At 40.6% G+C, this 24,104-nt stretch overlaps 1 protein-coding gene and 1 pseudogene across 8 annotated transcripts in view; one reads left to right on the top strand and one right to left on the bottom strand.

Moving 5' to 3' along the window:
* The window catches only part of MYO5A (myosin VA), a 232,841-nt gene that overhangs the window by 170,211 nt on the left and 38,526 nt on the right, over window positions 1-24,104 (bottom strand). The window lies entirely within an intron of this gene.
* On the top strand, window positions 16,552-22,608 carry LOC106508991 (annotated as a pseudogene).

The following is a 24,104-nucleotide window of genomic DNA, read 5'->3' as shown; positions in this document are numbered from 1 at the left end:
AGTTCCTGGTGCCAACAAAGTGATTCAGTATTTCTACACATTGCAAAATGATCACCACTCAACATGGTAAATCTGGAAGGAATCTGACAACAAAGGCATTATATGAGACAACGAACTTAAGTACTCCCCCCTCATCCCCCAGTTTATAACATGTGGCTCCCTTTGCTTTGCCCCCAGCTTTGGGGACAGACACTTCTGGCTGAGATCACCCTAACTTAGGGCACACTGCAGGTCCTTCATGACCTGGTCCCTGCCAACTTCTCATCTCATCTCTCATCGTTTCTGCTTGTGCCAGAATTCTAACAACAAATGACACCTGGTTCTACTACACCTGTCTCTTTTACTCACGTTACCCACCAAGCCTGGCAAAACTTTTCCCCATCCTCATTATCCATTTCATGCCTATGTATCCTTTAGATGCCCACCTCTCAGCAGCATGTGGCCACTGGCCTTCACAACCTACCTGGAATGCTGTGCCTGGCTTCTGAGATGGTCATTCTCATGGTTCCTTCCTACCTCTCAAGTCACTCCTTTTCATTTTCTTATGCCAGGTCTGCCTTCTCTATCCAACCTCTAAATACTGGAATTGCCCTGATCTCTGAGCTGAGTCTCTGTCTTCTAATGTAGTATAAAGAGTTCAGGTTTCAGGACCAGACTAGGTTTTATTGTTTCCTAGCACTGTGGCTTCTCTGTGCCTCATCTACAATGAGCATAATAATAATGCCTACAATGTAGCATTACCATGAGGATTAAATCAGGACAAGCTATACCCATTAATATGATTATTATGATTAGATATCACTATTATTATACTTACACTGTATCCTACCCACCCTCATGAGTTTAAACACCAATTTTTCCCAAATTTCTACCTCTAGTCCAGACCTTTCTATTCAACTCCAGGCCCACAGACTCACGTAACTTCCTAAGATCTCTATTTAGGTGTCCCTTAGGCCTCTTAAATTTAACAAACAGAACTCTTCTTCAACCTCCCTTTAAATCTTTTCTTTCTGCATTATATCCATCTCAGGAACAGACAGGCATCTCTACTCAATTAACTGCTCTTGGGAGAAAACGGATACTTAACACCACACTCTCCTGCATCCCTATATCAAATCTATCACTAGGTCCTACCTCAAAAACAGCTAGCTTCAGTCCAACTTTCTCCACCTCCATGACCACTACCCAAGTCCTGGTACCATCATCTTTCATCCCGATGCTGAAAAAAGCTCTCTCAAGCTTTCACCCTGATGCTGAAAAAAGCTCTCTATCAAGCTTTCCCTTCCCCATTCTCTAATCAGCAGCCTGATTGATTTTTTTGCAATGGAAAAACCTTATGATTTTTGATTTACATAAAATCATCCTTGGGAGTTCCTGTCGTGGCTCAATGATAACAAACCCAATCAGTGTCCATGAGGACATGGGTTTGATCCCTGGCCTTGCTCAGTGGATTAAGAATCTGGCATTGCTGTGGCTGTGGTGCAGGCTGGCAGCTAGAGCTCCAATTCAACGCCTAGCCTGGAAACTTTCATATGTTGTAGGAGCAGCCCTAAAAAAGCGAAAAAAAAAAAAAATTCACTCTTAAAAAACTTGGGATTAAAGCATTCATATAATTCTTAAAATCCTTAACAACTTGAAATAAAACACTCACATAACCCCCTAGAGCCGTGCCTTAATTGGCACCTCCAGAAGGTTTTGGAGAATCAGCCTTATCTCAGGACAGTCCCCACTACCCCACTGCTTATGCCCGTGTCTCCACCCAACCAAGGACCATCTGCACTGGAGTTCCTTCAGCCACTTAATCCATGCTACCTAAAGACTCAAGACCTATTCTCATGCTTTCCTTGGCCTGGAACCCTTACCTTCACTGGTTGTGTGATTGATTCTTACTTAATCTTTCACATCTCAGCTTGAGTATCTGTTATTGAAAAGAACCTCCCTGACATATCCATCTAAATTAAGCCCTTCTGTTATACTTTCTCACAGAATCCTATGCTTTTTCTTTACTAAAGACCATGCCAACAAGGACAGGGTCTATTTTGCTCAAAACTGATGTCCAGGGCTAAACATACTGTCTGATCTATATTAGCTGTCTGATAACTACTTACTGAATAAACAAATATCCTATTTCATCACATCTAAGACACTGTCAATAAGATTCATTCCTAATGTGAAAAACCAATGTACATGTTAGAAATGAATAAATACAGATTAATACTATACATTGTTCTTACCCACACCTCTGACTCTATTTTATGACTCTGCATTTTTCCCCTTTTCTTCTCCTTGTTCAACTTCTATCTAAAAGAAATGTACAGCCTTTCTTGAATTTTAAAAAATAAAACAAGTCATTTTAAAAAACCTAGTTTAAGTGTTATAACCTCCAGAAAGCCTTCCTTGGCCATCAAGTAAGGTAGGGGCTCCTACTTGGACCTTTCATAACATCTGGGTTTTGTCTCTATATACTTGCCACCGTCCACTGTAGTTATCTTCTCACAGGTCTGTCTCTTTAACTAGATTGTGACCTCAGGATCTAGATTTATCCATGGGCATCATCCCCATACCCATCCCAGTATTTTATCCATGGGCATCATCATTTATCCATGAGCATCATCCCCATACCTATCCTAAGCAAAGTAGGTGCTTAGGATATGTCAGCTGAATGAGTGAATGAATGAACATATGAGTTGGGAGCCTCCACGGATTTGAAATGTGAAGAAACACCATACTAAAAGAGAAAGCCAGCCATGTCAGAAGTCATAGAAGAGAATCAAAGATAATTTCATTTGCTACCGTACAAGCATGAGTGGAAAGAGTGACCTAGTCACTTACACTTAGCTAGCTTGCCCAAATGAAACAGCATTTCTCAACAGGAGGTTACTTTAAAGATAACAGAAAGTCTCTAAAGTAGTAAAATATATTTATATCTTAAGTCCTACCTATCCTTCTGCCCATAGCCTGAGTAGACCTCTGATTACCAGAATTTACATTAAAAACTGAACAAAACTCACAAATTCTTCTTTGTAGCATTAATATTTTTAATTGCATATACAACCGGTTAGGCTAATAATATACGGTTACAATGTTCATTTGATATATTGAAGGTTCAACCAGGTGTATGATGAATACCAAAGAGGTAGGTGCCCCAGGAGATATCTGGAAGAGAGGAGAACCACAGAAGTGGTGTTGGATGCAGGCCAGCTGCTGGCCACGCTTGTACCTTGATCGTGGTGAGACAATTACTAGAGAGCCAAGAAGCAGAAATAGATATTGAGGTTATGAAACTCTGACTCAACAATTCCCAAACTTCCAGAGAAACCAAAAGTCCTTAAGTGCTAAGTGATATTAGTGAACTGACAAAGAGCATCTGAATTGAGGAGCTGGGGGTTCTCAACAGGACTGACAGGAATTGACAAGATAATGGGGATAAGAGAGAGCTCAAATTCACTGTCACTCTATTTTACTTTAGCCTGTAAAAATCTCCTAGTTCATGAAAGAAAGGAATTTGTTCTTGAGCAATAGTTACTCCAATTGCATACGATGAGAAAATATTCTTTTTTTTGTTTTTTTTTTTTGTTTGTTTGTTTGTCTTTTTAGGACCGCACCCACAGCATATGGAGGTTCCCAGGCCAGAGGTCGAATTGGAGCTATAGCTGCTGGCCTACACCACAGCTCATGGCAATGCCAGATCCTTAACCCACTGAGCAAGGCCAGGGATCAAACCTGAGTCCTCATGGATGCTAGTCAGATTCGTTTCCACTGAGCCACGATGGGAATGTCAATGAGAAAATAATCTGAAAGACAAATGCAACACAAGCAACCAGAGGTTCTGAAAGAAGTGGGGCCTTAGCTTTTTCCTCAGATGTCAAGCTGGAGTCTTGGCACTGCTGGGACCACACCCCTCCAGCCAATCAAAATGAATTTCCCTGGAAATAAGAATTTTATTCTGTGTGACTAAAGAGAACATTCTTTCTATCCCTTTATAGTGGCTTCCCACTTTTTAAAAATTCTATAAATTTATGTATTTCTTCTTAAAACACAAAAACTGAAATTTTTAAATACTGCGAAATTACCCCACCTAAAATTGCTTTCATTTTTTATTATTTTACATAGAGTTAGTTTTCCCTTATTCGTTTTTTTCCTAATTTTCTCATTTAAGCTATTACAGATGATTTCATCAGTTATCTTAGTATGCTTCATACAAAAAAGGTTCTGCTTTGCTAAGTCACTCTACAACTTTCATAAAAGGACTCTAAATTTATTACCTTTTTTTTTTTGTCTTTTTGCCATTTCTAGGGCCGCTCCCGCGGCATACGGAGGTGCCCAGGCTAGGGGTCCAATCGGAGCTGTAGCTGCCGGCCTATGCCACAGTCACAGCAACGCGGGATCTGAGCCACGTCTTCAACCTACACCACAGCTCACAGCAACGCCAGATCCTTAACCCACTGAGCAAGGCCAGGGATCGAACCTGAAACCTCGTGGTTCCTAGTCGGATTCGTTAACCACTGAGCCATGACGGGAACTCCTAAATTTATTACTTTCAATCTGTATCTGGGATCATCAGCTTCTACTTACTACCCACTGAATAGAGGATTTCCTTTCATTTGACCAATAATTACTTATTTGAGGCTTCAAATAATTACTTATTTGAGGCTACTGAGTTCTTTTGCATACAAGTGAATAAGTCCACGTTGCCTCTTCTTGTGCTTCATAGCTCTGTGAACTTCTACCAGATGAAAAGTTCATTCTTTATCCTTTCAGATTGAAGAGTCCAATTTAGGGGGGAATAGTGCATTATTCTTGCTTATTTTTAATTTCTCTGAATTTCAATTTTCTCACTTATAAAGCAATTTAACAGTAGAGAAAGGAGAGTCAAGGTTAAGTCAAGCTTAACAAATGGGCTTTGGAGGCAGACTGAGTGGCTCAATACCTTCCAACTGTAAAGAAGACTTGAGCAAATTACCCACTTCCTTCCTCAAGGACCTCATCCATAAAACTGGCTACTAATAATACCTACTCAGAAGGTGACTGACAGATAAAGTTTAAAGATCATTGCATTATATTGTCACCACTACTATTCCACCCTAACCCCAGATTTAAGCACCTAATTGTGCTTAATCTGAATTTCATTACCATATTCTACAATGCATGGTGCAATTTGGCCCCTGCTCTTGGGTTTAACATCACCTCATTTGGATCTTCTTCCTTCCTCTGGGCTCTGGCTGTGCCAGCCTTCTCTTGTTCAGAGAACACGCCAAACTCTTTCTGACTTCAAGGCTGCTACTCTGTCCTCTGCTTTGAGAATTGCCCACTCAACCCCCAACTCTTCTTACAGCTGTACCTTTTTACTCTTCAGGTCTCAGTTCATATGTCTCCTTTTCAGAAAGGTTCTCCCTGGCCACCCTAGAAATTGTTTTGCTTATTTGGGATTATCTGTCTCCCCAACTAGTTTGAAAGCCCAACTAGTTTGTAACAGGAGGAACCACCATAATTCTAGAACTTAGAAGCACACCTGTAAGTACTCAATAAATATGTGTGGATGAAAGAGGTTAGCATATTATTTATACGGCTGAAAAAACAGGTTAGAACCAGAAGTAAAAGACCTCATCATCCCATGTTAAGCAGTTTGGCCTGTAATACTGCAAAAGATAGAGATTCATCAAAGGCTTTTAAACAGGGTATTGAGTGACCAGATGTTTCTAATAGCCTAGTTCTAACTGGCAGCTCTTATCATAGTCAAAAGCATACTTTATACAACTTCTGTTTCTGCCAAGTAGTTTTCCCCCAAGTTGTGTATGCACTACTGCACTCAGATTTTGAATATAGCCAGGATTTATCTAATACACAATTTTTTGAAAATGTCATTCATATTAGGCAAACGGGCCTTGCATTGGAGGGACTGGGAGTCATCTTTGCTAAGGGCAGGGGCTGGGAGGGCAGTTCAGTTTGTGTTACCTCATGAATGACATAGGAGGTAGAGGGGAGATTCTACCCTGGAAACAAGAGCCTTAAGATAAGTTCAAAGGTGGGGGCAAGGGGAGGACAGGTTAATGAACTAGCTCTGCTATAGCAAGTGAGCAGGACACCTCGCAGGCTGGTTAAGCTACCTAAGGAAAAGAACCCTGCTGGCCTGCTTCTGAGGGGAAGAACCTACACCAGGACTCCAGGCTGTTTCCTTATCCCACCCACTTCTCTTCAAAAAAAAAAAAGTCCTTTTAGATGAATTTTAGCTAGGAAATCAGCAAAAACATTGCCCTAGGCTTTATATTTGGAAAAAAGGTCTGGTTAAAAAGATGTTTAAGAAAAATTTAAACTGCTGGGTGGCAAAATACTTCATAAACAAAGCAAAAATACAAATTGGCCACAAGAAATTTTGTAGCAGACTAATTCCCATAATGTATAAAGAGTTTTTATAAATTAATAAGAAAAGACAAGCAACCCTGTAGCAAAATAGGCAAAAGAACATAACAGGCAACTCACAGAAGCACAACTAAAAAAACATTAAACATAAGAACTAAGAGTTAAAGAAATGCAAATTTAAAGCACAATTTACAGTACTGGATTTGAAAATATTTTAAGGGTTGATAATAATTTGTGTTGAGAAGAAAATGGACAATCAGGCATTTTTACATACTAGTGATAGAATAAACAGGCACAACTTTTAAGACAGCAATTCGGTAATTTCTCTTATAATGTAAAGTGTATATTTCAGGGATATATACCAAATGGGGAAGAGGGCAGACTTTTGACTTTGTATTTCATGGATTTCTATATTTTATTATTATTTTATTTTTATTTTTATTTTTGCTTTTAGGGCCATACCCATAGCATATGGAAGTTCCCAGGCTAGGGGTCTGCAACCTACACCACAGCTTATGGCAACGCCGTATCCTTAACCCACTGAGCAAGGTCAGGGATTGAACCCGCATCCTCATGCATATTAGGTTCATAACATGCTGAGCTACAAAGGGAATGCTCTATATTTTACATTTCTTGATAAGTATTAATTTTATGGTATAACTAAAAGTTTTTAAAATATGCATATCCTTGACTCAGAAAGCCTTCATCTAGGAACTTCCCCCACTCAATTTGCTATGGACCCTCACCTGCTCTAAAAAAAAAGTCTTAAAAAAAGGATTACTGACCTTCAAATTTGCATTTTATATAAACGAGGTCTGTCTTTTATCAGTCACAGTGTTTGGTTCTAAGAATTAATAGTAATTGTGACAGGAAGAGAAACTGGTTCATTTAATTGTCTACAGCTTGCCTATTTTATTTTCCATGTGAGGAGGAAGAAATAAGAACTAAATACTAATCACCATGGAAACTATATTGTGAAACAACTGCAGACTCTTTAGCTAAAACTCAAAGAACCTCCACTTACATCATCTACAATTTGATCTATTTATATTTACCTTAACCCACCCAGGAAACATCTGCAGAATTTAGGAAAACCTTTATTTCGAACCTCATAGAGAGTGTGAAATTTCAGAAGCAGAAAAGAAATTAAAGATGATTTGGTTCATATATCTCACTCACAAGTATATCTAAAGTTCCAAGGGCAATTCATATAGACTGAAAAGCTGGTTCAAACCAGACCCAGCATCAAACCCAGGATGCCCTAAACCCCAAGTCCTAAGGCTCTTTCTGGATCTCTCTGCCTCTCTTTGCTCCCCTCCCCTCAACGGCTTCTCTGGGTCAGAGCCAATAGATCTGTAGGAAATTATTCAGCAGTACAGATGGCAAGAAGAAAGCAAAATCAAGACTCAACTAAAATTCTTTCATTATTGCACAATTTGGTTTCCTACACTCTTTTCCCCTAGTAAACAGAGTTATTGGAGACTGTGGTATAAGAAATTCCACAATAAAACCTTTCCTCAGCATCATCTCTCCTTAGCTGCACCTCTAGCACAATCAAAATCTACAAAGTGACAAAGCATAGCTTCCTTCACCTAGAACTAAATCTATTTAGCCAAAAGTATTCATTCATTCAACAAGTACACACTCAGTACCAACTCTATACCAGGCATGGATCTAGGTCCTGGCATTTAGCATCTGTGCTGGTAGCTGGTCTTATGCTTAGGTTGCCTTATACCCATCCACCAGGGGTAATGGAAGCATGGCATCTGGTTGCATGCACACTGTACATACTCTTTGCATTAAGAGTCTTCATAATCATGTCCATGGACGGGCTTTGGAGGTTGAGGTCAGCTTTAGATAAAGAACACTTATCCATAGAGCCAAAATTCAGGTCAGCTCTTATAGAGTAAAAATCAGGTGGTGTTCCTATAGTTCATGACTGGCATATTGCTGCAATGGATGGTTGTCCCTGCTGGGGATTTCGGTAAATAATCTCTAGCAATAAAAAATAATGCTAAATACAATCATGGATTGCCTAGAGATTCTACAAGATGTTTTGTTTGACATTATATCATGATTGATTCTGTTTGGTTCCACAAATGTTTATTATGTGTACATTCTATTCCTTGCACTGTTCTGAGAACCACACAGATACAAAAATGAGTAAGACACTGGCCTTCCTCTCAAGGGTCTACTGATGAGATGAACACTCTGACAACAGATATAGTCACTCTGATGTGGTAAGGCTGGTGATGGGGGTATGCACAAGGTGACATGTGAGCCCAGTGGAGGCAAACCACACCCATTTTGGGCAAAATAATGTAACACACAGTGGCCTCCTGAAGAAGGGGGCACCTAAACAGGAACTAAAAGGATGAAAAGGAGTTAGCCAGGGAAAGGGGGGGAAGCGTGTTCCGGACAGAGACAACATGAGTAAAGACATGAAGATGTGAAATAGAATGAAATACGTATGAGGAATAATGAGCAGTTTAGAATCACTGTGACAAGAAATGAGAGGAAACCAGAGATACACTCAGAGCTTAGGCTTGGCACATAGTAGGTATTCAACAAATACCTGTTGATGAAAGAAGAATTGGCTAGATCTCTATCAAGGGAAAGGTATGATTACATGGTAATGCATGTTGGGCAAATTTTACATATTCATTTTGTTACTAGATAGAGAATATAATGCATCGGTAGAATTACAATAACATGAGGCAGTCAGTAAGAACATGGCTCACTCAGCATGATACTTGGAGATGCAGGCATAATAAAGGGGAAGTGGCTGGGCAGTTCTGATATTCTTGTGACCACAAGAGAGGAAAGAGCTGGGGTGGCATCTGTACAGAAGATACAGGCTGAGATCACATGGAGAACTGTAATAAGAGGGAGATGCTCAGGGTCTGTGAGCTTGAACACTTCCTGGATACAGCACCTGTGTCTCTTTTCTCCCAGTGACCTAGATACAGCCCACACAAATAAATCAAGTGCCTGTAATGCTGCCCTGTTTCTCCTCACGGCGTCACATGGAGGAAACTCTGAATTGGGAAGGAGCAGAACTCATATTCCTGATGGTTGGTTTTTGAGTGGGCTTGAGTCCTTTGCTGCTGCTGAAGAGGCAAGAGAATACCCAGAACTGGGAGAAAGGGAAGTTAACACAACCTATACTGTAATAATTCCACACTGAAACACATGGGCACTCTGGGCCAGAATATATTTTCTGTAAGTATAAATAAAACAGAAGCAATGAGGTTAACAAGGGAAGCAGACACTGTAACTACTGGTCATAAAACTCTTTCAACACAAAACAAAAACAACTCAACAGGGAGTTCCCATTGTACCTCAGCAAAAAAGAACCCGACTAGTATCCATGAGGGTATGGGTTCAATCCCTGGCCTCACTCTGTGGGTTAAGGATACGGTGCTGCCATGAGCTGTGGTGTAGGCCAGCAGCAGCACCTCAGATTAGACCCCCAGCCTGGGAACTTCCATATGCCACAGGTATGGCCCTAAAAAGCAAAAAAAAAAAAAAACAAATTAATAAGCAACTCAACAAGGTGACATTTAGTCTTTTGATATCTCTAATATTGATTTTCTGTTCACAGTGTATTTTTTTTCTTAATTAAAAAAGGAGCTGTGCATCTTTGGGGGCAGGGGTATGTAGAAACTGCACTTTCTGTTTAATTTTTTTGTGAATCTAAAATATAAAATCTATTGTTTTCTTTTTTTTTTTTTTTGTATTGTTTTGTTTTGTTTTGTTTCTTTTTATGGCTGAAACTGTGGCCTGTGGAACTGCCTGGGCTGGGAGTCAAATCAGAGCTGCAGCTGCTAGCCTACCCCACAGCCACAGCAATGCCAGATGCAAGCCACATCTGCGACCTAAGCCACAGCTTATGGGAACACCAGATTCTTAACCCGCTGAGCAAGACCAGGGATCGAACTTGCATCCTCATGAACACTATATCGGGTTCTTAACCCACTGAGCCATAACAAGATCTCCTATAAAATTTTTTTTTTTTTTTTTAAATATGGCATAGTCCATTAGAATAGAAGTTGAAGCAGCTCAAGGCCAGGAACCTGAAACCCAGATTCCTAACCCTGGCCCTGAATTGTGACTCTGACCCCTGACACGCCTAGATCTAGACCACCTACCTGATTTTACTCCTCCAGGTATGTAAGGGCCAAAGACTGGGCTCCGATGACTATAAAAAGCTGACTCACTTAAGCTCTTCAAGTGAAGTACAGGAAGGGCACACAGTATTAAGAACACAGGGGAAACAAAAGGATAAGGAACTAGAGAAGGGCTGAGTCTCAGAGAGGCCAAAACTGACACATAGTGTCGATTCTAAGGCAGATTCAAGAAGCCAGTGGTAGGGATTTGTGGCCTTTCCAATGTACCACTGTTACTGGTGTCATTATTGCCCATGTGCCTACATTGCTCTTCTCTAGTTTATCTTTTTTATCCTCCTCAGTTGCAATTCTCAAAACAGAACATCTGACCCACAAAATGGGAGAAAATCTTTGCAAGTGAATCGACGGACATGGGATTAATCTCCAAAATTTATAAACAACTTCTGCAGCTCTATACCCAAAAAAAAACAAGCCTATCAAAAAATGGGCAGAAGATCTAAATAGATGATTCTCCAAAGAAGACATACAGATGGCCAAGAAACACATGAAAAGATATTCAATGTCACTCATTATTACAGAGATGCAAATCAAAACCACTCTGAGGTACCACCTTACACCAGCCAGAATGGTCATCACCAAAAAGACTACAAACAATAAGTGCTAGAGAGGGTGTGGAAAAAAAGGAACCCTAGTACACTGTTGGTGGGATTGTAAATTGGTGCAACCACTGTGGAAAGCAGTAGGGAGATTCCTCAGAAAACTAAACATAGAACTACCATTTGATCCAGCAATCCCACTCCTGGGCATCTCTCCAGAGAAAACCATGACTCGCAAAGACACATGTACTCCGATGTTCATTGTAGCACTATTTCCAATAGCCAAGACATGGAAACAACCACAATGCCCATCGACAGAGGAGTGGATCCAGAAGATGTGGTACATATACACAATGGGATATTACTCAGCCATTAAAAAGAACGAAATACCAGCATTTTTTGCAACATGGATGGACCTAGAAACTATCATGCTAAGTGAAGTCAGCATACAATGAGACACCAACATCAAATGCTTTCATGGACATGTGGAATCTGAAAAAAGGACAGACTGAACTTCTTTGCAGAACAGATGCTGAATCACAGACATTGAAAAACTTATGGCATCCAGAGGAGAGAGTTTGGGGGGTGGGGGGATGTGCCTGGGCTGTGGGATGGAAATCCTGTGAAATCAGATTGTTATGATCATTATACAAGTACAGATGGGAGTTCCCGTCGTGGCGCAGTGGTTAACGAATCCGACTAGGAACCATGAGGTTGCGGGTTCGGTCCCTGCCCTTGCTCAGTGGGTTAACGATCCGGCGTTGCCGTGAGCTGTGGTGTAGGTTGCAGACGCAGCTCGGATCCCGCGTTGCTGTGGCTCTGGCGTAGGCCGGTGGCTACAGCTCCGATTCGACCCCTAGCCTGGGAACCTCCATATGCCGCAGGGGCGGCCCAAGAAATAGCAAAAAAAAAAAAAAAAAAAAGAAGACAAGTACAGATGTGATAAATTCATTTGAGTAATAAAAAAAAAAAATGGAAACAAAAAAACAAACCAAAACAAAAAGTTACAGCAGAAATTAAAAAAAAAAAAAAAACAGATGCATAGCTGCTATACCATTTAATAGTTAACCAATGTACTTTTAACACTGTAATGTAATCTGTAGTGAAAAACTGTCTATTTAATCAACCACTGTTGCCAATAAAGTTTGAGCAGTCCAGTGCCCTGAAAGAAGGGACAAAAAAAAAAAAAAAAAAAAAAAAAAAAAAAAAAAAAACAGAACATCTGAGGGGCTTGGTTAAATACTACCGCCTCTATTTAGACTGAATTTTTAAGACCAGACCACATTATAAGACCCTGGTTGGCCTATGAGTCAGCTATCCTTGGGTCAGGTCCTCCCCAGTCGTCAGCTTGGCCAGAGAGGCTGGGTCATGTGTTTCTTCAGCAGGAGTGCTAGAAGGTGAAGACAGTTACCCTTAGAAGGAACTGTGGGTATGGAAAGCACTGGGAATTCATAACGACAGACACACAGATGATGACAAGGCCTTGGTAGAAGCCCAAGGCTAGGGAATGGAAAAAGTAACATCTGGGTAGTAGTAGAAACTTCACAATAAAAAAGTATGTGTGTGAGGCTTTTAGCAGTCAAGACACATCTAGACATTCCTGAAAAATCCATTCCCAGTGCTAACATTCCTTCCCTACCCACTACAATCCCATGATTTAGAAAATCATCTTCCCCCATTCTCCAGTATCCTAGGTTCTGAAGGCATTTTAATTGAGCAAATGACCTTAAAAGACAAAACAGCAAGGATTTGAAGGTCCACTCCTAAACTAGATGAACTTTCCTTAGTTTATGGCAACATCCACACTACCATCCACACTTCAACTTTTATCATTATAATACAGTAATTTGGAAAAACATTCTGGTCTATTTGGCTCATGTCACACAATAGAAATGAGTAGTTGTGACCAAAAGCCTTGCTCCTGGAGGTACTGATCCCTTCTTAAAACAACTGGAAGCAGCCCTTCCCCAGTCACGACCTCTGGAAGTCTCACTAGGAAATCAGTCACAACTAGAGGGACCACTTTCTTTATCTCTGCTCAAAGATTTGTTAGTATACACAGGAATTTCCAGCTCCATACACTCAAGCAAGTGGGCCAGGGGGAGGCAGCTAGACTTTGAAGTTCCATTTTAAGGAAAAATAAATTGATTAGATTCATTAAATGAACAAATAATCATACAAGCAGGACGAAAAATACTCTATGACAATGGGATATAAAATTGAACATTTTAGGAAGTTCCCGTTGTGGCTCAGCGGTAATGAGACTGAGTAGTATCCATGAGGATGTGGGTCCTATCCCAGGCCTTGCTCAGTGGGTTAAGGATCCAGCTTTGCTATGAGCTGTGGTGCAGGTCACAGATGTGGTGTGGAACCTGAGTTGCTGTGCCTGTTGTGTAGGCTGGCAGCTGTAGCTCCGATTCAACCTCTAGCCTGGGAACTTCCATATGCCACAGGTGAGGCCCTAAAAAGCAAGAAGAAAAAAAATTTTTTAAAAAAAGTTGAACATTTTATGTGTGCCTTGCTTTTGCACATTATATTTTTCTCAAACTATAGTTGAATTAGATGCAAAGAACTGGAACACAAGAGGTCCTGGCTATTTGGGTAGCTACAATAAAACACATACACAGGTACCCCTTAAAAAAAAATAATGTAAACCTGTTCCAATACCTGGGGAGGGAGGAGACAGATATTTGGGGGGGGGGGAATACTGTACCCTTCTAATTCTTTTCATTACTAGAAAGACAGGACAGGAGATGAACTTTAACCCTGAACACTTTTTGAGTTTTCATAGGCTTTGCAGATGTAAATATTCCAAAGTGATCACTATAGGATATGCCAGAGAATACGCAGTGCATTTTTATGCTCTTAAAGTTAATAAAACACTTTTGCAGACAATTAAAAAATTGCAGGTATGGAGTTCCCATCATGGTTCAATGGTTAGCGAATATGACTAGGAACCATTAGGTTTCGGGTTCGATCCCTGCCCTTGCTCAGTGGGTTAAGGATCTGGTGTTGCCGTGAGCTGTGGTGTAGGTTGCAGACGCGGCTTGGATCCCACGTTGATGTGGTTCTGGTGTAGGCCGGCAGCTACAGCTCCGATTCGACCCCTAGCCTGGGAACCTCCATATGCCGCGGGAGCGGCCCAAGAAATGGCAAAAATAAAGACCAGGAAAAAAAAAAAAAAGCAGGTATTTCTTTACCCCTAATATTTTCTGATTTTAATGTTATTTCTTTTAAGTTGAATAAACTGCTCTTTTGAATGACCATAATAAAGGGAAAGACTGAGGTGAATAATTACAGAACTTTTCACACCTAAGTACCTAAGTCATTAAAAATGATTAGAAATCTTCATTTCTAATCAGTCTTCAACTGACATGGAAGTTCCTAATACTCTAATCACTGCTTCTCCACTAATGTTCTGTAGATGGCAGGACACTAATCTTTAAAAGAGAATAAAATATACGAGTCTGTCATGTGAAAAAAAGACTGTCAGCTGAGCTGATAAATTATTTCAATGTCAAATGTTTTGGGTATTGAAATGGAACAAAGCATAACACACTCACAAATACTACTGAAATTAAGAGGACCCCTGGAGAGGTCAAGTTTTTCTGTCACATGAGTTAAACAGCCTGTTTAAAAGAAGTCAGTTGATCTCTTCATGAAACCTCTGATTAGATCATGAGATTCTCAAATAACAAAGTCTCTTTTTAGAAATTCTTAGCCTAGGTTATACTGGCCAATGCTACTGAAATGAAATTAAAAGAAAAACATAAATTGGCATAATGTTTAATCAAGTAACCTCTTCCATGGATACTAATTAGACACATTTCTACTATACAAATGCAATTTTAACACACTATAGCCAAGAAGTGAAGTGGGTAGACCATTTTAAAACAACAATAACAAAAAAACATGTTTGGTAGAAAAAGTTTTTAAGAGAAGACAAACATAAAGATTATTGCCCCTGGAGTTCCCATTGTGGCACAGTGGTTAACGAATCCAACTAGGAACCATGAGGTTGTGGATTCGATCCCTGCCCTTTCTCAGTGGATTAAGGATCCTGCGTTGCTGTGGCTGTGGCGTAGGCCGGCAGCTACAGCTCTGATTAGACCCCTAGCCTGGGACCCTCCGTATGCCATGGGTGCGGCCCAAGAAAAGGCAAAAAGACAAAAAAAAAAAAAAAAAAACTGAGAAGACAAGCATGAAGATTATTGCCCCTGGAGTTCCCATTGTGGCGCAGTGATTAATGAATCCAACTAGGAACCATGAGGTTTCGGGTTCGATCCCTGGCCTTGCTCAGTGGGTTAAGGATCCAACGTTGCTGTGAGCTGTGGTGTAGGTCACAGACAAGGCTCGGATCCTGAGTTGCTGTGGCTGTGGCGCAGGCCGTCGGCTATGGCTCCGATTGGACACCTAGCCTGGGAACCTCCATATGCCACAGGAGTGGCCCTAGAAAAGGCAAAAAGACAAAAATAAATAAATAAGTAAACTTGCAGTCAGGATGTCCATGGTAAATTGTTTTTCATTTTTATGAATTATTTAAATCACATTCCTCTTCTGCATTTTTCCTATTAATTTTTCTTTTCTTTTTTCTTTTTACAGCCATACCTACTGCGTATGGAAGTTCACCACCAGCCAGGGGTTGAATCAGTTGCAGCTGTGGCCTACACCACAGCCACAGCAACACTGGATCCTTAACCCAGAGTGAGGACAGGGATCGAACCTGCATCCTCACAGAAACAATGTTGGGTCCTTAACCCACTGAGCCACAATGGGAATTCCCTCCTATTCATTTTCAAATGAAATTTCTATTAAATATATATCCATTGAGTCCCTCTTATGAACAAGGCTCTGGGTTAAAAGGAAGTGTGGTGGTGTGTGCAATGGCATAGTCTGTTCTCTGCTGGCCATGTCCAGTCCTCTCCTCCTGATCAAATGTCAAAAGGAGGTCAAAGAACCATGGTCCATTCTAACCCACACAGTCCCATCATTGGGCATTATCATCCCTGTTTTACAGATGAAAAAACGGAGGTTGGGTGAGGTAAGGTAGCTTGATCAAATTGACAGGGTTAGTTTATCGGTGGAGCCAGATTTGAGCCAAAAATGTCTAGCCCCAACTTTCATTTTCTCTATATTACACTATCAGGAGCTTTCTTTTCAAACCTTACCTCAAATGTCACCATTTCAGAAAGGTCATCCTTGTATATCTGTAATGTTAGTTTCTTCACATTTTTAAAGAGACTGGACCCATTAATAAATTGTGAGAGGATTTCCCAGTTGAAAAAGTCTTGCATACATATATTTTTTGAAATAGTAACTTAGGTAAAATTCTTCTAAAACACGAGAAAAAAAAGACATGAAACAGAATTACACTTTCTCCCTGTCATTCACTGAAAGGCTAAGAGGAGTGGGGTGGGGGCTAATTCTAAAGGCCAACTGGGCACACCTGACCACCATCAGGCCCCATGGAGTCGTCAGATGCTCACAATCAAGTCTCTGTGGAAGATTCCCCACAAATATACACCCCTTTAGGCACGTGGGTAGAGTAGAGTTTCAGAGTTTGAAATATCAGCATGGGAATGCGCAGTTTCTTAAGAAAGTAATGAACTAGTATTTGTATTATGCATGAATACTTCTTAAATATCTTTTCAGAAGACTCTGATAGGAATTTTTTTTTTTTTTTTTGTCTTTTTGCCATTTCTTGGGCCACTCTCGTGGCATATGGAGGTGCCCAGGCCAGGGGTCTAATCGGAGCTGTAGCCACCCACCTCTGCCAGAGCCACAGCAACGCAGGATCCAAGCCATGTCTGCAACCTACACCACAGCTCACGGCAACGCCAGATCCTTAACCCACTGAGCAAGGGCAGGGATCGAACCCGCAACCTCATGGTTCCTAGTCAGATTCGTTAACCACTGAGCTACCACAGGAACTCCAGGAATTTTTACCTCAGTATTTAAAATGTTGGGGCTCTCAGAGAGAGAAATATGTTATGTGACAAAAAACTACTTATCTGAAGCATGTATAAAAAAGCATGCTAAAATGGGTTTTACACCATGGCTTTCCCTTGTTTCAATTTTGCATTCTTCTTTTTCTTTTTTCTTTTCTAGGGCTGCACCTGCAGCATATGGAAGCTCCTAGGCTGGAGATCAAATTGGAGCTGTAGCTTTGGCCTATACCACAGCCACAGTAACACGGGATCTGAGCCGAGTCTGCGACCTACACCATAGCCCACAGCAACACCGGATCCTTAACCCACTGAGCGAGGCCAGGGATGGAACGCACGTCCTCATGGACACTAGTTGAATTTGTTACTGATGAGCCACGAAAGGAACTCCAATTTTGCATTATTCTTGACCATCATTCTTGGGTTTCAGGATCCTATATACAGTCTTTATTCCTCTCTGATTAAAGGAATTAACTAGTACTGCAAGAGCTCTTAACACCACTGATTCCCCTGACTCCGCCCTCCAATTAATTACCAAATAGCTATTAGTTACCAAGTAGCCCTACTTCAAACAGCCTGCTGAGATGACCTATCTGATCCCATCTTTGGGTTCCAGTAGCAATGGATAATCAGGCAATACAAAGACTAAGAAAACTTCCTAATCTTGGAAGAGTCCTTGGATTATCTTTCAGTTCAATGGTCATGTGTTTCTGAATTATTAACTTCCAGGTAGTACTTCTTCTAGAGCAAAAATTTTCCCACTTTATTGAATTTTATTAAATTCTCCAGTTAAAAAGTAAGGAGTTGAGGGAGTTCCCGTCGTGGCGCAGTGGTTAACGAATCCGACTAGGAACCATGAGGTTGCGGGTTCGGTCCCTGCCCTTGCTCAGTGGGTTAACGATCCGGCGTTGCCGTGAGCTGTGGTGTAGGTTGCAGACGCGGCTCGGATCCCAAGTTGCTGAGGCTCTGGCGTAGGCCGGTGGCTACAGCTCCGATTCAACCCCTAGCCTGGGAACCTCCATATGTCGCGGGAGCGGCCCAAGAAATAGCAACAACAACAACAACAACAATAACAACAACAACAAAAAAGAGACAAAAAAAAAAAAAAAAAAAAAAAGTAAGGAGTTGAGGAATTCCCGCTGTGGCACTCTGGGTTAATGCTCCAGCTTGTCTCTGTGACTCTACCAGTTCAATCCCTGGCCCGGCACAGTGGGTTAGGAGCCAGCATTGTCACAGTTGCGGTGTAGGTCACAGATGTGGCTCAGATTTGATCCCTGGCCCAGGAATTTCCATATGCCATGGATGAGGCCGAAAAGCGGGGGGACGGGGGGTGGGGAGAGTAAAGAGTTGAAAGAATAATGGTCTTATTACATAATATCCACTAGGACTCAGAACATCAAGGGAGAAAATTTAGAAAAAAAAGCATAATTTTGTAATCTTTTCTGTGACTTCTCATTATAGCAGTTTATAAATATATACAGCTACCAATAAGAACCTACTGTATAGCACAGGGAACTATACTTAATATTTTGTAATAATCTATAAGGGAAAAGATACTGAAAAGAATATATGTATATATACACAAACACACCTATAATTGAATCACTGTGCAACATGCCTGAAACCAACATGATATTGTAAATCCACTATACTTCAATAAAAATTTTTAAAATAAAAAATTTTAAATAAAACAAATATATGTAGCTGATAATCATAAATAATGATTTCCTAGAAATCACATTCTAACGTGGAGAGCAGTTCATATTTTTCCAAAAGAGCTATGTTACAACTGAGGTTTGGGTTCCTGAGGCTTAGGAAGCATATTAGTTATAGGTATAATCAAAGAAATACCATAAAGCAATATGCAAAATTACAAAACTATGAAGCAATTTCAAATATCAAAATTATGCTGCTGGTCCTAGTCCCAGGATTTAGAACAATACTAATTGATTATATAAGTATTCTACTATAAAGTACATAGAAAAGCACATTCTGATAAAATACATATTTGATCAGAAATCTATATGTTTACATTAAACATCTACATGTTTACATAAATATGAGCAAAATGATAAAATGATTGGGATTTGCCCTAAAATACTCCAGAAAGAAAAAAATCTTGGAAGAGGGAAGAGAAGAAGCAATATATGCAAAATGCTGACATCTGATGAAGCTGTGTGCTTGTGGGTTTGTTTTACTATTCTCTTTGCTTTGCATCTAAAAACTCTTCATAGGAGTTCCATCATGATGCAGCAGAAACGAATCCAGAAACCATGAGGTTTGGGGTTCAATCCCTGGCCTCGCTCAGTGGGTTAGGGATTTGGCATTGCCATGAGCTGTGGTGTAAGTCACAGACGTGGCTCGGATCTGGCTATTGCCATGGCTGTGGCATAGGCCGGCAGCTGTAGCTCCAATTCAATTCCTAGCCTGGCAACCTCCATATGCCACAGGTGTGACCCTAAAAATAAAAAAATTAAAAATAAAATAAATAAATAAAAACTCTTCATTATAAAAAGTGTAAGAACCTAAGCCAAGAGTTATAAATTACTACTTAAAATTAGTAAATATTATTTACCAATTTGTCTTATTAAAACTCATTTGAGGCGTTCCTGTCGTGGCTCAGTGGTTAACAAATCCAACTAGGAACCATGAGGTTGCGGGTTTGACCCCTGGCCTTGCTCAGCGGGTTAAGGATCCAGTGTTGCCATGAGTTGTGGTATAGGTTACAGACTCGGCTCAGATCCCGTGTTGCTGTGGCTCTGGCATAGGCCGGAGGCTACAGCTCCGATTAGACCCCTAGCCTGGGAATCTCCATGTGCCTCAGCAGCAGCCCAAGAAATGGCAAAAAGACCGGGGGGGGGGGGGGAACTCTTTTGAGGAAAAATGAGATAAATCAGTCAATAGCACAACTGACTTGAGAGCCCTACCCTGACCTTTAAGATGGTGTGTTCATGTTTGGTTTTTATTTGTTTGTTTGTTTTTGCTTTTTAGGGCTGCATCCAAGGCATATGGAGGTTCCCAGGCTAGGGGGTCAAATCAGAGCCACAGCTGCTGGCCTACACCATACCACAGCTATGCCAGATCTGACCTGCACCTGTGACCTACACCACAGTGCACAGCAACACCGGATCCTTAACACACTGAGAAAGGCCAGGGATCCAACCTACGTCTTCATGGATACTAGCAGGGTACATTACTGCTGAGCCACGATGAGAACTCCTATTTATGCACTATTAAACCAAAGTATATGAGTGTAACTGCAGGGAATAAAGTCAGACTCTAACCTTACACCACATATAAAAATTGACTCAAGACAGATCAAAGATCAAAATGTAAAAGCAAAGGACTTTTCTCCAAAGAAGATATACACATGGCCAACAAGTATATGGAAGATCCTCAATGTCATTAATCATTAGGGAAATGCAAATAAAAAATCACAATGAGATATTACCTCATGCTCATTAAGACACCAACTCTCAAAAAAAAAAAAAAAAAAAAAACCCAGAAAATAACAACTGTTAAAGAGAATGTGAAGAAATTGGAATCCTTGTGCACTATTGTTGGAAATTAAAATGGTTCAGTTGCTGTGGAAAACAGTATGGCAGTTCTTGAAAAAATAAAACAGAATTCCACTTCTTGGTATATATCCCAAAGAATTGAAAGTAGGCTTAGAGATATTTTTATACCCATGTTCTCAGCGGCATTCTACACAATATCCAAAAGGTAGAAGCAATCCAAATTACCACCAACAGATGAATGAGTAAACAAAACATAGTAGAGTAGTTCGCTCCCATTGTTTCAGGCATCCACTAGGGAATTCATTGCAAGGCCCTTAGTGGATGCCCAAAACTGTGAATAGTAACAAAATCTTATATATACTGCTTTTTCCTATATGTACATACCTATAATAAAGCTATTTATAAATTAGGCACAGTTGGAGTTCCCGTCGTGGCTCAGTGGTTAACGAATTTGACTAGGAACCATGAGGGTGCAGGTTTGATCCCTGGCCTTGCTCAGTGGGTTAAGGATCCGGCATTGCCGTGAGCTGTGGTGTAGGTCTCAGACTTGGCTCAGATCCCCTGTTGCTGTAGCTCTGGTGTAGGCTGGTGGCTACAGCTCTGTTGGACCCCTAGCCTGGGAACCGCCATATGCCACGGGAGTGGCTCTAGAAAAGGCAAAAAGACCAAAAAAAAAAAAAAAAAAAAAAAAAAAATTGGGCATAGTGAAAGACTAACTGAACTGCCAGCATCACTACTCTTGTGCTTTGGGCCATTATTAAGTAAAATAAGGGTTACTTGAACACAAGCACTGCAATGCCAGAACAGCTGATCTGAACCAAGAGGGCTACTAAGTCGCTAACAGACAGAAAATGCTGGACAAAAGAATGATTCATGTCCTGGGCAGGAAGTGGTGGAATGGTGCAAGATTTCATCAAGCTATTCAGAGTGGCACACAATTTAAAACTTATGAAAACTTGTCATATTCAAGAAACCACTGCCAAATCTAAAGTCTGGAATTTTCCATTTAATATTTTCGGACAGTGACTGACCACAGGTAACTGTGAAACTACTGATAACTGTATATGTCTATGACTGAAATATTATTCAGTTTTGACAAGGAAAGAAATTCTGATACATGCTACAATAAGGATGAAACATAAGGACATTCTGCTAAGTGAAATAAGCTGGTCACAAAAAAGACAAATACAGTATGATTCTACTCATATGAGATACCTAGAGTAGCCAAGCTCATAGACAAAAAGTAGAAAAGTGGTTGCCACTGGGCTGGTGGGAGGAAGAAATGGGGAGCTGTTGTTTAATGTGTAGAGTTTTAGTTTAGCAAGATGAAAATTATCCCAAAGATTAATTACACAACATGAATGTACCTATCACTATTGAACTATATACGTACAAATGGTTAGGATGGGAAATTTTACGTGTATTTTATTAAAAATTTAAGAAATTTAGCCTTTCCTCAGCCTCCACTAATGTGCTTGGTCCTTCCGGGGATGCTAAGGCCATGCTGGGATGAGGACCTCATTTCATCTGACAACTAGCACCGCACCCAGCAGGTCCTGCCTAGCATTCTCCTGCATCCTGGCCTCTCTGTCTCACAGTCTGCCTGCATCTACTCTGTCCTCATTCTGCAGGACAATGAGGTAATGGAGGGTAAAATTTATGCCCTCATTAAAGCAGACCATGTAAATGTTGAACCTTTCTAGCCAGGCTTGTTTGCAAAGGCTCTGGCTAATGTCAAATTCAGGAGCCTCATCTACAATGCAGGGGCTGGTGGACCTGCCCCCACAGCTTATGCTGCACCAGCAGGAGGTCCTGCCCCCTATATCACTGCTGTCCCAACTGAGGAGAAGAACTTGGAAGCAAAGAAGAATATGAGGAATCTGATGATGACATGGGCTTTGGTCTTTTTGAATAAACCTCTTTAGTTACATGTTCAAAAAAACACTGAATTTAAAAAAAAAAAATTTTTTTCTTTTTATGGCCACACACACAACATATGAAAGTTTCCGGGCTAGAGGTCAAATTGGAGCTGCCGCTGCTGGCCTACACCACAACCATAGCAATGTAGGATCCAAGCTGCATCTGGGACCTACACCACAGCTCACAACAACATTGGATCCTTAACACACTGAGCGAGGCCAGGGATCAAACCCACACCGTCACAGATACTAGGTGGGTTCTTAACCCAATGAGCCACAAAGGGAACTCCAAAACAATTTTTTTTTTTTAATTTAAAGTGCACATCTATACTCTAAATGTTTGTTAAATGCCCAAATACATGGTATTTCAAAGACACATCACCAAAGATGACCTATGATAATTACATTGGATCCTTGCTGTCAAACTATTCCTACAGAGTTGAAATAGGAGGAACTTAGTAGCATTAATTAGAATTTAGTTGCTGAGATTCTGAAGGATTATGTTGCATAGCAAATTAATACATTAATGATAGGGTTTACTGATTTTAGTAGGGTTCTAATGTTTTCTATTTCTCAGGTTTTAGAGTTTTAAAAAAATAGTAAGATAGACTTAAAAAAAAACTATATTTCCATCTACATCATAATATCTGGTTTCCATAGCACTATACCAACCCTAAATAATTAAAGCCAGCTTTAGCTCAGGGAACTCTGCCAGGGCTAGTACCTGAAAGACAGGTAGTGAACACTAAGCTATGCACTTTTAACTCAATTCTCAAAAGTGCAATGAGTCAGACTCCAAGTGTCAGAAGATCAAGTCTCATGCTAATAAAAACAAAGGTATTTACTGTTAGAACCCCTTTTATCCAAGTACCTCAAAGTGCTTGGCAAATATTAAACAGAAGTTAAGGCATAGCCTCAGGACATATGAAGCACACGGCTTTCAAAAACTCACACAAAAAGCCTCTAGATTCACTACCAATTCACAGAGAAACACATTAAACTACACCATGGCAATATAATAAAAAATCAGACTGTAGGAAATTCCACGGGAAAAATGACCCAGTTTCGCCAACAAATAAATTTCAAGGAAAAAAGAAAGAGAAGGAGAGGGAATATATAGATTAAGAGAGGCTTAAAGCAATACCAGAAGCTCCCGTCTTAACACAACGGAAACGAATCCAACTAGGAACCATGAGGTTGCAGGTTCAATCCCTGGCCTCACTCAGTGTGTTAAGGATCCGGTGTTGCTGTGAGCTGTGGTGTAGGTCGCAGATTCGGCTTGAATCTGGCATTGCTATGGCTCTGGCGTAGGCCAGCAGCAACAACTCCGATCCGACCCCTAGCCTGAGGGCGGGTGTAGCCCTAAAGAGACGAAAGAAAGAAAAAGAAAAGAAAAGAAAAGAAAAGAAAAGAAAAGAAAAGGAAGGAAGAAAGAAAGAAAGAAAGGAAGGAAGGAAGAAAGGAAGAAAGAAAGAAAGAAAGAAAGGAAGAAAGGAAGGAAGAAAGGAAGAAAGAAAGGAAAGGAAGGAAGGAAGGAAGGAAGGAAAGAAATACCAACCAGAGTTTACACTGTGGCAAAACAGGATCGACAGTGTCTCTGAAACCCTGGGACCCATCCCTGGCCTGGCACAGTGGG

Source organism: Sus scrofa, chromosome 1 (assembly GCF_000003025.6).
Source record: "Sus scrofa isolate TJ Tabasco breed Duroc chromosome 1, Sscrofa11.1, whole genome shotgun sequence".
Classification (NCBI taxonomy): Eukaryota; Metazoa; Chordata; class Mammalia; order Artiodactyla; family Suidae; genus Sus; species Sus scrofa.
The sequence above is the reverse complement of the archived record's forward strand: the minus strand, read 5'-3'. Positions and strand labels throughout refer to the sequence as shown.